Here is a 12,981-nt window from a genome sequence, read left to right on the forward strand (position 1 = left end):
AAGTTTATATCAGGGTTGTGGTATTAAGTTAAATGAATTATAAATCTTTGGAAATGAACTGAAGATTTGCATGAGTTCCTAATGAAGTAAAATGTGCTCTAATCTTTGTTTAAGTCATACAAACAGACAAACTGGTGTGGTTCATTTGGTTCACTGTTATCACTGTTACATGTTAGTTTGTTTGTTTATTAGGATTTTAACGTCATGTTTTACACTTTGGTTACATTCATGACAGGAACGTTAGGTACTTATTACACAAGGTTCTATTGAACACAGTCTTGGACAATTTACTGTCTCCAATTCACCTCACTTGCATGTGTTTGGACTGTGGGAGGAAACTGGAGCACCCGGAGTAAACCCACACAGACACGGGGAGAACATGCAAACTCCACACAGAAAGGACCCGGACCGCTCCACCTGGGGATGAAACCCAGGACCTTCTTGCTTTGAGGCAAGCCACCGTGCCGCCCCGCTGTTACATGTACATAAAACCTGGTTTCCCAAAGTGTACAGATATTCATTTAACAGAAATATGAATGAGCAAAGTGTGACAAAAGAATTCAATGTAATTTAATTATCTTTGTTGTTTAATATGTTTAATAATGAGCGACCAAAGGAGTCAGTGAGAAATGTACAGAAATGTACAGTTTCAGTCTGTTTTACCACCACTTTATCCTATTCAAGGTCATGTTGGGTCTAATTTATTGGGCGAAAGACAAAAAACATCCCGGACAGGTTGTCAGTCCATCACAGGCCACACACACACTCAAATTGACCTGTTTGCAGGTCTTTGGACTTGTGTGAGGAAACTGGAGCAGCCGGAAGAATCCCACGTGGACATGGGGAGAACATGCAAACTCCACACAGAAATAACCCTGGATGGAAATGTTAAGTCCTTTGTAATTCCTTAGAAATATGATATAAGAGGAAAACCATGAACACTTGTTTATCTCATCAGTGAATGAGACTTCCAGATGCAGATCGAGTCGTTTTTTCTTCTTTTCATTCTTTCTTTTCCTCTTTCAGAGGTCATCCAGTACACAGAATAAATGTTTGCTATTACCATTTTAGTCAATTCAGTGAAAATGAGATGAAACGGTAGGTGTAATAATGCTGTTAGGAGTCGAACAGTGTGGAGCAGAACCGTATCTGCTGGGTATAATGCAATGAGCGTGTAGACAGATAATGATCCTGTCAGTGTTAATGGGATGTCTGGAAGTGTGTGGTGTTACTCCTACACACATTTTATACTGATAACACACACACACACACACACGGATAGACGGTTGCACTGTCGGACCAGCGCTGGATTTAGTTTTTTCTTATCTTTCTTCACAGCTCATTGAAATTCACAAGCCTCAAGAAAAGCCTCGAGAGATCTCTCACTACCACTTTGTTTCGCTTATAAGTGTGAAATTGATTACAACCACCTGGCTAACTATACAGTACACTGCCTACTTTTTTACTTTCGTCCTGGGAAATAAACTTTTTTTAAATCAACTAACCCATACATACAAACATATAAAATGTGTCCTTTTTCTTTTAAATTTGCCCAAAAACACAGAACAAAGGACTCGACCAACTGTAGTCAGATAGTTCAGCACGAGTACAGTCATTTCCATCATTATACATCCTGTGACTTTCCATTTCTTCCAGTAAACCCCAGGCAAACCTTAATGAAAGACACGCTCCTCCCCATTCCTCTCCGGTTTTCTTTCTCTTGGCCCGACTGTGAAGCGTCGAGACTGCTGAGCCAGCTCCCAGAGGAAAGCGTTTGATTCCTCGTTCAGGTCGGAGAGAAGAAACCGTAGCTAAAACAAACACCATCACCACACAGCAGTAAAGGCTGAGATGCTGCCGGCTACCTCACGTTCTCGAAGTTCAGTTTTTCTGCTGCCCTGGTTAAAATAACCCTTCCAGAAAGTTCCTTTTAAACTTTTTATATATAAATGTGCAGTGGAATACAGTCATTTTAAGATCTACACACTGGTGTTCAAAAAAGCTCATTCTATTTAAATAGCATTTGTTTTTTTTAAATGGGATGTCCAGCAAGCTTATGGTCAGGTGTTCACATACTTTGGGGCATAAAGTATATTTCCCTCTGTCTTGTATTCTTTCCTTGATTGTATACCTGATGTATACCTGATACTGGATTTTTCTTTTAATGTGACACAAAGTTTTATAGCTGAGCTAAAAATAAAAGTCACTTTACCAAATGTGCAATCAGCCACAGTAAGATATAAAAACAGTTTAAGGGGGGGACGAGTTTTTCAAGGCACTGTGCATCAAAAAAAAAATAAATAAATAAAATTAAATAAGGAAACTGCCTGTTTTATTTTGTTGACACACTCCTCTCCGACTGTGATGAGTCTGCCAGATTTCCGCAGTGTCTGCATGGCTTTTTATCTGGGTACTTTGATTCCTTTCCTCTGACAAGGAGCTTACAGAAGGTAGATTGGCTCTAAATTCAGCGTAAACGGGGCATCAAGCCAAGAACACTTTTATCTGCCCAATTCGTCACAATTAGAGATGAATAATCTAGTATCTAGCCCAGTAAATGATATGATTAAACCTGAAAGAAAATGGGCAGGTTAAGGTACTGGACTAATAATCGAAAGATCGCTGGTTCAAGCCTCATCACTGCCAGGTTGCCACTGTTGGCCATTAACCCTCAGCTGCTTAGACAATATACTGTCACAGTACTATAAGTTGCTTCGGATATAAGCGTCTGCTACTAAATGCTGAAAATGTAAATGTAAACGTAAGAAAACCCACCGAGACACAAATATTCCACAGTCAATACCAGGGGCAAGAATCAAACTACATGCTGCCCCACTGTGCCACCCCAGATACGAGTAGGTTGGTTAATATTTTTCTTTATAATCATGCTCATCATAGTATGTTTGTTGGATGAATTTCAAGGACTGCCTGTGGGTTTCATTCAAGTCAAGACATACTGACCCAACGGGGGACATCTCTGGGCAGTTGGTGCTCACAGGGATGTAATTAAGACTGAATTAGAAGTTGGAATCAAGATACGGAAGATTTTTTATTAAAAAAAGAAAATAAAGTCTATGTGGGAAGGATCTTAAACTTGAAGTACCTCCAGTCTGGCTCGTGTAGCCACATCACAGAGCCGAGATCCCAAACGCGCTGGCAGCTCTTACCTCTTTATGCTAAATCTGCTCCAGATTTTTACCCCATTCATCTACTATCTGCCCTTTCAACCGGGTTCCTGCTGGTGGGGGGGTGTGCTGCAGGTAGTGGGAAGCTGGACAGAACCAGCATAAAGGTTTCTTTATTCACGCCGGACAGGGAAAGGAAATCGTCTTGAGCTAAAAAAACAGTGCAGGCTGAGCAGGCCGCACATCTGGAGTTATTACAACCCTGTCGGCTAGCCAAGAAACTCCGACATTCCTGCACCGGCTACAAAGCCACGGAGCCTTGAGAGTCATCCAGTCCGACTCCCACACATGCACACGGCATGACACACACCCCAACCACCCCAATCGACCCCCACTGACCCCCCTCATGCAAAAGCAACACTCGCACACATGTGCAGACTGATGTCCTTTAAAAAAAACAGTACAGCCAATCATGCCTCTCTATACGCTGCAAATTAACGCAACTCACTTCCTGTTGACCTTTGACCCATCGCTTCCTGCAGCCTCCCTAAAAACGGGGGGAAAAAAGGAGCCAGACAGAGGAGGGTCAAACGGAGACGGGATGAAAAAACCGATAGCTCCTCCTCTTTTTCTTCCATCTCCTTCTTTCCTTCTCTCTCGCTGGGAAAGTTAACAGCACTCTGCCACGTCAAGCCTACGAGACGCCGCCGTGCCACCCGGTACGAAACATACGCTGCATGCTGCACGCCATGCCTGCATCGCCGTACAACTTCCAACCCCAAACGCAACCTTTTTTGGTGCAGCGAGTTTGGGAAACCTCAACACAGATAGACGTCTTGAACTCATCCAGGGTTCTGCAGTAATCGTAGAGGTGGGATTCCCGAAATCCAGCTTCGAATAAAACAAAACCCTGTGGCGTGGCAGTCCATCCAAGTCGCTGCTCGGCCGGACCATGTCACTGCCTGCTAACACCCAGCTGGAGAGGAGGGGATGGGTGAAACCTGAAGAGAACCATCTGTCCTAAATCTGCAGAGCTTAGGAATGAATGAGGTAGAGTATCCACCGAGTGCTCGGATTTATCTCTGTTTTTATCTCTAGTTAGAAAGAATCCTCAGTCGTTCATGCACTCGTCTAACCTAAGATTCTTAAAATCGTAGAAAAACACGTCTAGAAGCAACAATTAACGTGGAAACTTTCTGCCAGATGTTTCTGCTAAGCCTTGGGAGGGTGAAGAGTGAGACTGCTGTGTAAGTAATAATTTATTTTTGAATTTATACTTTTCCATTCATTACGTACATGTAGGTGTACTATATAGTCAATGATTAATTTACTTTTTTATATTTCTAACCAGGACTAAAACCTGAAAGTGCATTTCTGGGCAAAGACTCAACTAATACATTTGACCCAAAATTTCTTCAAAGACCCTCTGCAAGAAGGAACCAGTGGACAGACTGAATGGTAAGTAATGGATGCCAGGGTACATTCATTCTAATTTAAATAAAATTGGTAAAACATAACATATATGTTTATATATATATAATTTGTGTTTATTTATTTATTTATTACATTTATTTAATTTTCATCAACTGCTTTATCCTGAATGAATGCCGCTGCAGGTCCGGTTTCACCAGGAAACAATGGGCACGAGGCAGGAATACCCTGGACAGGACACCAATCCATTCATCGTAGGGCTTCAACATCCCCCCTCAGCGGTGACGGGCTAGTGTAATGAACTGTTGCACCACCTGAGCGCCGTATTATATGGTGTGCTTCTATTTTTACTATTATTTTCCAGTAATTACTACAGCTTATTGATAATTATAGTGACAATATAATTTCTAATTTCTATTGCTGTTTTTTTCACAGAGCCATGTGAGAAGGAACCATGGTAAGTAAAAGATGTATTAGATAAAATAAAAATAACACAATTTGTAGTAATATTTTACTGTTCAGTTGGGCAATTCTGTTATGAGGGTCCATAACATAGTGTAAAGTTTGAGTTAGGGGTCAGTAAGGCTAAGAAATTCTCCAATCTCAGCATGCATCTGCATTCATGCAAAGGCAATTACACAAATACCTACCAAAAAAAAAACAAAAAAAAAACATTACTATAATTATAATTATATCATTATAACTGTGTTAGAAAAAGCATATAACACAAAGATAGAAATGTGAAATCTGTTTAAAACTCACAGACGTGTCCAGACGGTAAGTACCATGTAATTATATTCCTTAATTATAATTATACATCTGCAGGTTAACAGATTAATTCAGGTAATGTTGGTGATTTTACAGGCCAGAGCATATTCAAGTATGAATTTAGAATTTTACCAGTAAATGACTTCTTGGTACTTTCTCTAGATGAAATGTCGGGGATTTCTGTTTGAAACCTGAAACTTTACAGACTATGAACTGTTTTTGAATCACTACAGGTCACGTGGTTAAATTTCTCCACAGCAGCCAGAAGTTTCTGATTTTAGTAAGTATGTAACTTGATTAAAATCAGCGCCCAGTGATGCTGGATCTAACGGGGTAAGATGTAAATAGATGGATGTGTAAATGCACAGAAACAATACAGATTGTGGGATATACCCCTATGGACTCCAGGAATGACGAGGATGATAACCTGTCCCGCCTGCCCAGTGTTCAGACTACCTGTTCAGGAAGTAGCGGTTGTACAGTAGTCTGCACATTGGTTAGGCTGGGTGGGGAAGCGCAAGGATCGAACCTCCTTATTACCACAATGCAAAGTCGTCACTACGTCAACACGAGAAGGAATCAAGAGGAAGAAAAAGGGAATTGAATTCTGATTGTTGTTATTTGTGTGTAAGTTCCTGTGTAATAAAGAGTTCAAATATAATCAAGGCATGTCTGTAAAAGTGTTTTATTTATAAATCTGCATTGTGTAGCTTTTTGTCAAGAAAAATTAAGTAATAAGTAAGTATGACAAAGCAAAAAAAATGTGTATTAACCTGACACTGACTGAACCAAATGTTCTTAAACAAATGTGAGAATGTTATATAGTGCATTTACTAAAAAGCATTCCCCTTTTATAATGACGACGAGGTCTGAGCCACACCATGACAAGATTAAAATCATTCAACCACACAAGTGATTCATACTGTGCTGTGACTAATAAACAGTTCAAAACCACATAAAAACAATCACACAGATACATAAAAACACACCTTCCTTTTAAATATCGGTCAGGTATCAAAAATAAGCTGGCATTGTTTGTTACTTTATCACCACACACAAAGCCAGTAGAAGTGAGAAATTAATTATAAGGTGTTGAAAAAAAAAAAAAACATATAAGGGCCATTCCGCCAAATCTGTGGCATTTCCGTCCCCCGGACATTATATGTATAAATGTATATGAAAATTACTTTTTGAAATGCATTTTTTAATTGAACAAAGTGTCCTGCACATTGATCTAATTGCTAATTTAGATTCCATAATTTATAACCTTATTGAAATAAATATAAATAGTATTTTTCATGTCCCCACTCTCTAACACGACACTTTACGATGAAATACAGTATAATGAGTAAAATCTTTCAGAAATCCTTTCTTTTTCTTTGCAGTGTTTGGTGACTCCATATCCCATTATAGCCCGTGTGGTATAATGTGGTTATAATACATGTTTTAGTCCCCAGGTTTTCACTTTTAGCATGAACTCCATGCTGCTGTATTTCATGTATTTACTAATTCTATGTTCAAAACTCAGTCCTGTTACTCATCTACAAACATCTTACACTTGAAACCTTGTAAAAATTAAACAAAGGTGCCTGAAATTGACCAAAACACATTCTGAGTAGTTAAGGGTGTGTGTTACTAGATTCAGTGTTAAACAAAGATAAAAAATGAAGTTTAATTTAATGGAGTTACTACAGGCAAATGGCACTCATTCAGTGGAATGGCCCATATACAAGAATATATATGATTAAACATGTAAAAAAACATACATAGAATAAAAGATTAAATTTGAAAGGTGATGCACTTTTAGGTTGGATGTTTTCATGGGTTTGAATGTCAGTGAGCACTGTTTTACAGCTACCGAACATGCCAAATTCAGTAAAAATGTATACACCTGGTCAAGCATGCATTCAAACACACACATTTAATGCGGTCCCTGTGTGATTTCTTCAGTTAAACAAATATTCTTCCATTGTGCAGCTTACTTACAGGTCCGTCCGTTTGTACAGAGAAATGTCTCAGACAATGGACTCAGACGTAGGCCTTCGGAAATATGAAACATGCTAATACAATTATAGGCGTAATCGAAAAACTACCAGAGAGTTTGTACATGTATATACTGTATATGTAAATTGACACTTTGTGGAAATGGATTTAAATATAATGAGCAAAAATGTTCTATTTTAATTTAGTCAGTAGCAGACAGTCATTAAAGACAGTGTGTGAATGTGGGCATGTATTTAGCATGATGAATTATGCACTGCGATTATACATGTAATACTAATCCTAAGAATAAATGTTACACATTAAGAAAAGCGCTCAGTTGGCACAGCGTTCAGTAACACCAGACCACCGCTAGAATGGGCAGGTTAGACGTCTACACAGATATGATAAGATAAGATATGTCTGATTATAATTATCATCTTGTATTATTATTATTATCAATTATTATTATTATTATTGTTATTACACCTGGGACAATTTATAGCAGCCAGTTCATTTTCTGCACATTCTTGGAAGGTGACAGAAAAACCAGGGAACCTGGAGAAAACTTCAGGACATGCAACGATTGCAGATAAATGCAGATATGCAAGCGGCACAGTGGCACCACTGGTTAAGAAATTGTTGCACATTAACGCGTGTTCCAAGGACCTGGGTTCCATCCTCACTACCATCACTGAACTGGAATTGAATGGATGCTCTAAATTTCCCATAAGTGTGAGTGGGAGAGTGACTGGGTAAATGTGTAATGTCCTGCAATAGAATAGCCCTTTTCAGGGTGTGTTCCTGCCTTGCATTAGTGTTCTTGAACAAGTACGGTACAAGACCCACTTCGACCAGACCATAATGAAGCGGTAAGTAAAACTGAATGAATTCATGAAACAATAGGACTGTAAATTACAGTACAGAAAGTAAAGGAAAGTATGATGTGGTTACAGTTAATGGTAATACATGTGTGTGTGTGTGTGTGTGTGTGTCCGATTAACGTTGCTGGGGTTTGGGGGTGCGAGTGCACTGGGGTTCAGAGAAAGTGAAATGAGAGGGGATTATGTTGGCTCATGCATTTGGACTTCGTCATTTATGTCTCTGCACTTTTGTGAGGCTTTGGGGAAGGCAGTGCTGGTTTTGCTCGATTCAAAGCATGTCTGGTAATAGAAACCAGACCACAACCACCAGCCTCTATCCCCTTCCCCCTTTTTACCCCCCTCCCAAAAAAAAACACAGTGAGTATGAGGTTATAAAAAGAGTCTGAAAGAAAAGGAGAAATGACACGTTCAGAAACTGTACAGTTAACTGAAATCTATTCATTCAATGTGAAACGGCATGAAAATTTTAAATGATGTGCATTTGAGAAAAGATTCGATCATCCTCATGCAGAGGGTGTGTTTACAGACATACTTACAATGCAAAATCTTGATTGTCCAAGTGCCCATGTAAACTGCATACTTGAATAACTAAAAGTGGGGTGTGAGCGTCCTCCTGTTCCAAGAAATCCAATTAAACCAGTAAAAATTTAGTCCAGTAATTGTTTTTTTCCCAGCACGTAACCTTTATTCTTGAATGTTTGAAAATGATATTTCTACAACTGAGCATGTTCATTAAATACTGCTCGTGCCAAGTTTTTTAACTTATTATTACTATTGACTTAATATAACCTATTGAGTATTCAATATATGAAAAATACAGGTAACTTGAAGGTCTTTATTGTTGTGTATGTTCAGTTTCTGTATCTGTACTGTCATTTGTACACTGATCTAACATAGTTCGTAGGATAGACTAGTAAACTTTAAATTTAAACACACTAAACAGTGTATACATGTGTAACTGGTGTCATTATGCTAAAATATTATTTACTACACTATTACACCATTTGGGATGCTGCTTAGTCGAACCGTATCCAGAATTTCCACCATGAAGATTCTAAAAAATTTAAAGTGAACACAAGAATCCAAGAAACAAAAGAAGACCAAAAGCACAACAGGAGACTCGAACCCCAGATCCAAGTAATTGTGAGCTATCGCATTTTATTGCACACATAATATAATTACTTCTGCTACGATTATTATTGTTTAATTTCTTAAAGTCCATAGCAAGATAAGCCTGCCAAAGACACAGAAAGACACTACAGCATTCTCTGGGCTTTCCTATTGTAAATCCTTTGGCTTAGTTTAACAAGTGCAGTCAAACTAGTCATGTTTATATGTCAAAAATGTCATTAGCTGTTGTTTAGGAGGCCATGGCACATGTTAAGTGACATTATAGGTATATAAGTACCAATCCCATCAAGCTCCTGTGCACAACAACTTTGGGATAAATTAGATAGTTGTTTGCAAGCAAAGCCTTCTTCTCTAACGTCAGTTCCTTACCTCACAAAATTTTTGTCTATTGTATTAAAATAAGATTTTTACCAAGCTCATGGTTAGTTATCCAAATACTGTTGGTCATATATTGTTCATTAGATGCATTTGAGAGAGCAGGCAAAATAGAAAGAAAAGAAATCAATAGAGAGGAAACAGGATAATTGATGTGCTTCGGATATTGTTTATTTATTTAGACAGAGAGCAATGGGTTTAGTAAATCACCCCAGCACGGGTCTTGACCCCGACCACCTTTGTGCCACCCACAGTAAAGCAAACACACATGTAGAGAGTGTATGATTGTGCCTAGAGGTTGTTTTTGTATATGACTGTCCACGTTTAAGAACGTTCCCCTTTATACCCGGTTAGGACAAACGGATGGACGTGAAGGCTGGTCATCTGTGTCCCCGTTAGCCAAGGATGTAAGACAGCTTGGACTAAGCCATGTTCGTTTTGGGTTCCTCTGATCTCAGAACATCATTTTCATCTCATGTTCAAGTAAATACATGTGGTGTAAATACATGCGGCAGAGAATTGGAGGAGGAAATTGGGTTCTTAACCTTAGTGTGTGTGTGTGTGTGTGTGTGTGTGAGAGAGAGAGAGAGAGAGAGAGAGAGAGATGAATGAAGTTGTGTTGAGCAAGAGATGAAAGAGAACCAGAGCATCCCTCTTCCCACATGCTCCTCGTTATGCCCACCCTAGCCATTTAGTCAGAGACCCCTCACCACCCCCGCTTTCTGACATTAACACACACACACACACACACACACACACACACACACACACACATACTCTACCCCCCTCCCATTCCCTTTCTTTGAAACTTAAGGGGTTTATGAGAAGCAGCCCCAGTCTGGAGGGGAACGGGCTAGGCGCCACGGACAGCACCAGATTCTGGTATGCACATGTGGGTGCCAGGTTCGCCGGCTCTCACACACGACTACAAACAGGACGGCGTGTTCTAAATTAACAAACGACCACATGACCTTGTCGTCCCACTGTTCTCTTGTATCATATAAAAACTCCAGGTTAGCGCTTGTTTGTAAAAGCAACATTTTACACCAAGTACCGATAATTATTCATTTGACAGGAACACACAAGACACAGTAAGTAGGTCTATGTGTACGGGGGGTGAGGGTGCAGCACAACAGTCTTGGTACTACACTAACTTTAACCTCATAGAAGTTCATTCTAAATGAAGATAAATTGCACTGTGCAGTCTTGGAGTCATTTTTCAATGTTTGCTAAAACTGACAGTGTGCTTTGTGTTCAAATTAGCATCAAATGTTGGATGAACCCCGTCACATCCTCCTCGTTCTTAACAGATCCGTCTGATTTATTAAAGCTGGCATCATTCTTTCAAAGTGTCTACACTCTTTAGCCATAAAATGTTGCCAGATTTACATAAGATCTTTATTTTCAGGGGTACAATGTAATACTTCAGGGGTACAATACTTGTAAGTCAAGAAAAGAAATTTAAAACACAGTACATAAGGACTGGAAAACCTTCCTTGGTTCTCCAGTCCTTAAAATCTTAAAATCCTTAAAATCTTAAGTCCTTAAAATCTTATTTTAATAAGTTCAGAAAATGAATCCACAGTTTAAGGACATTAACAATTCAGGCTGGTGGCTGGTATTAAGTACTTAAGTACTTAGGTATATTCATACGTATGCATATGTACAGTATGTTGATGTATATATAGATATGGCTATATTGGCCCAATTCAATGTGCAATACTCATCACTTATCACTTTATATTGAATATTTAATCTATATTTAATCTGTATCATATACTGTATACTTGGAACTGCACCTTCCTGCACTTTTAATTCCATTCCATTTGTTTATTTACACTCAATCCATCCTCATCATTTATAACGACTCTGTAGTTATTCAATACATGTTATTCAATACATGTAAAACCCAGGTTACCTTCAACCTTGGTTATGTTTGTGCTGTTTTTTTCGATCTATCGATCTATCTATCTCTTCATGTGGGGAAAGATTTCCAATCAACGTATCAGTATACTAACACCAATCAAGTATTGTTTTTAGATCTCAGCATATTTAAGTATTACTGCTTATTATGCATCCCTTTATGGCCACAAATCACCATCTAAAGTACTTTAATGCCCGGGCGGCATGGTGGCTAAGTTGGCAGCACTGTCGCCTCACAGCAAGAAGGTCCTGGGTTCGATCCCCAGGTGGGGCGGTCTGGGTCCTTTCTGTGTGGAGTTTGCATGTTCTCCCCGTGTCTGCATGGGTTTACTCCGGTGCTCCGGTTTCCTCCCACAGTCCAAAGACGTGCAAGTGAGGTAAATTGGAGATACTAAATTGTCCAAGACTGTGTTCAATATAACCTTGTGAACTGATGAATCTTGTGTAATGAGTAACTACCGTTCCTGTCATGAATGTAACCAAAGTGTAAAACATGACGTTAAAATCCTAATAAACAAACAAACTTTAATGCCCACCTTAGTCACCAGATCTGAATCCAATAGAGCACATATGGGATATGGAACAACAGGAGACGAACATCATGAATGTGCAGCTGACAAAACTGGAGCAATTACATAATACAAACACATCAACATGGAACTAAATCTCAAAGGAATGTTTACAACGACTTTGAGGAATCCAAACTAAGAACCAGCGCTTAGTTTCCAAGAACACAAGAGGCTTTAACTCAGTACAAGTATGTTGTTTAAAAAAAAAAAAAGGCCGGTAATTAGATCTGTAAATCGATGCTTTTCCTAATATGGTGTTAAAATAGCTTTGACCCATTGTGACATGGACTCCACTAGGACTGGATGCTGTTCCGAGACCACAAGAAGCTTCTACCCAGTATAAGTGTGTAGTTTCTAACAAAGTGGGCAGTAATTAAACAGGATTTCCATTGTTTTTTTAGCACAGGCAAACATTAAACATTATGTGTAGTAATAAATCATGTTACAGATTAGGTATATAGATATTAGGTTAAAATCTTTGCAGTATTGATTCAACTGCAGCCAGTGTTAATGTGCTTCTTCTGAGAAATATTATTACTAAGCCACTGTGCACTCAGTCCAACCAGCTTACTAGAAATCTTACCACAATGGAAACAATCCTGACAAGAGGGAATTTTCACTGGCCAAGTCAGCAAAGTAGACGCCAAACTGAAATGGCTTAAGATACACAACGGGGATCATTGCTATTTTGGAAAATCAATAGAAATGATCACACATAAAAGAGCAGCCAATAAAAGTAAACACATGAGTGAGCCGTGTGTAATGCTTGTGTTTGATCCAGCGCGGCCAAAGCAT

At 39.0% G+C, this 12,981-nt stretch overlaps 1 protein-coding gene across 1 annotated transcript in view; it reads right to left on the reverse strand.

Moving 5' to 3' along the window:
- Positions 1 to 12,981, reverse strand: part of dnm1a (dynamin 1a) — a 67,044-nt gene that overhangs the window by 19,605 nt on the left and 34,458 nt on the right. The gene's annotated exons all lie outside the window — the stretch shown is intronic.

The sequence above is a fragment of the Trichomycterus rosablanca genome, chromosome 26, assembly GCF_030014385.1.
Source record: "Trichomycterus rosablanca isolate fTriRos1 chromosome 26, fTriRos1.hap1, whole genome shotgun sequence".
Classification (NCBI taxonomy): domain Eukaryota; kingdom Metazoa; phylum Chordata; class Actinopteri; order Siluriformes; family Trichomycteridae; genus Trichomycterus; species Trichomycterus rosablanca.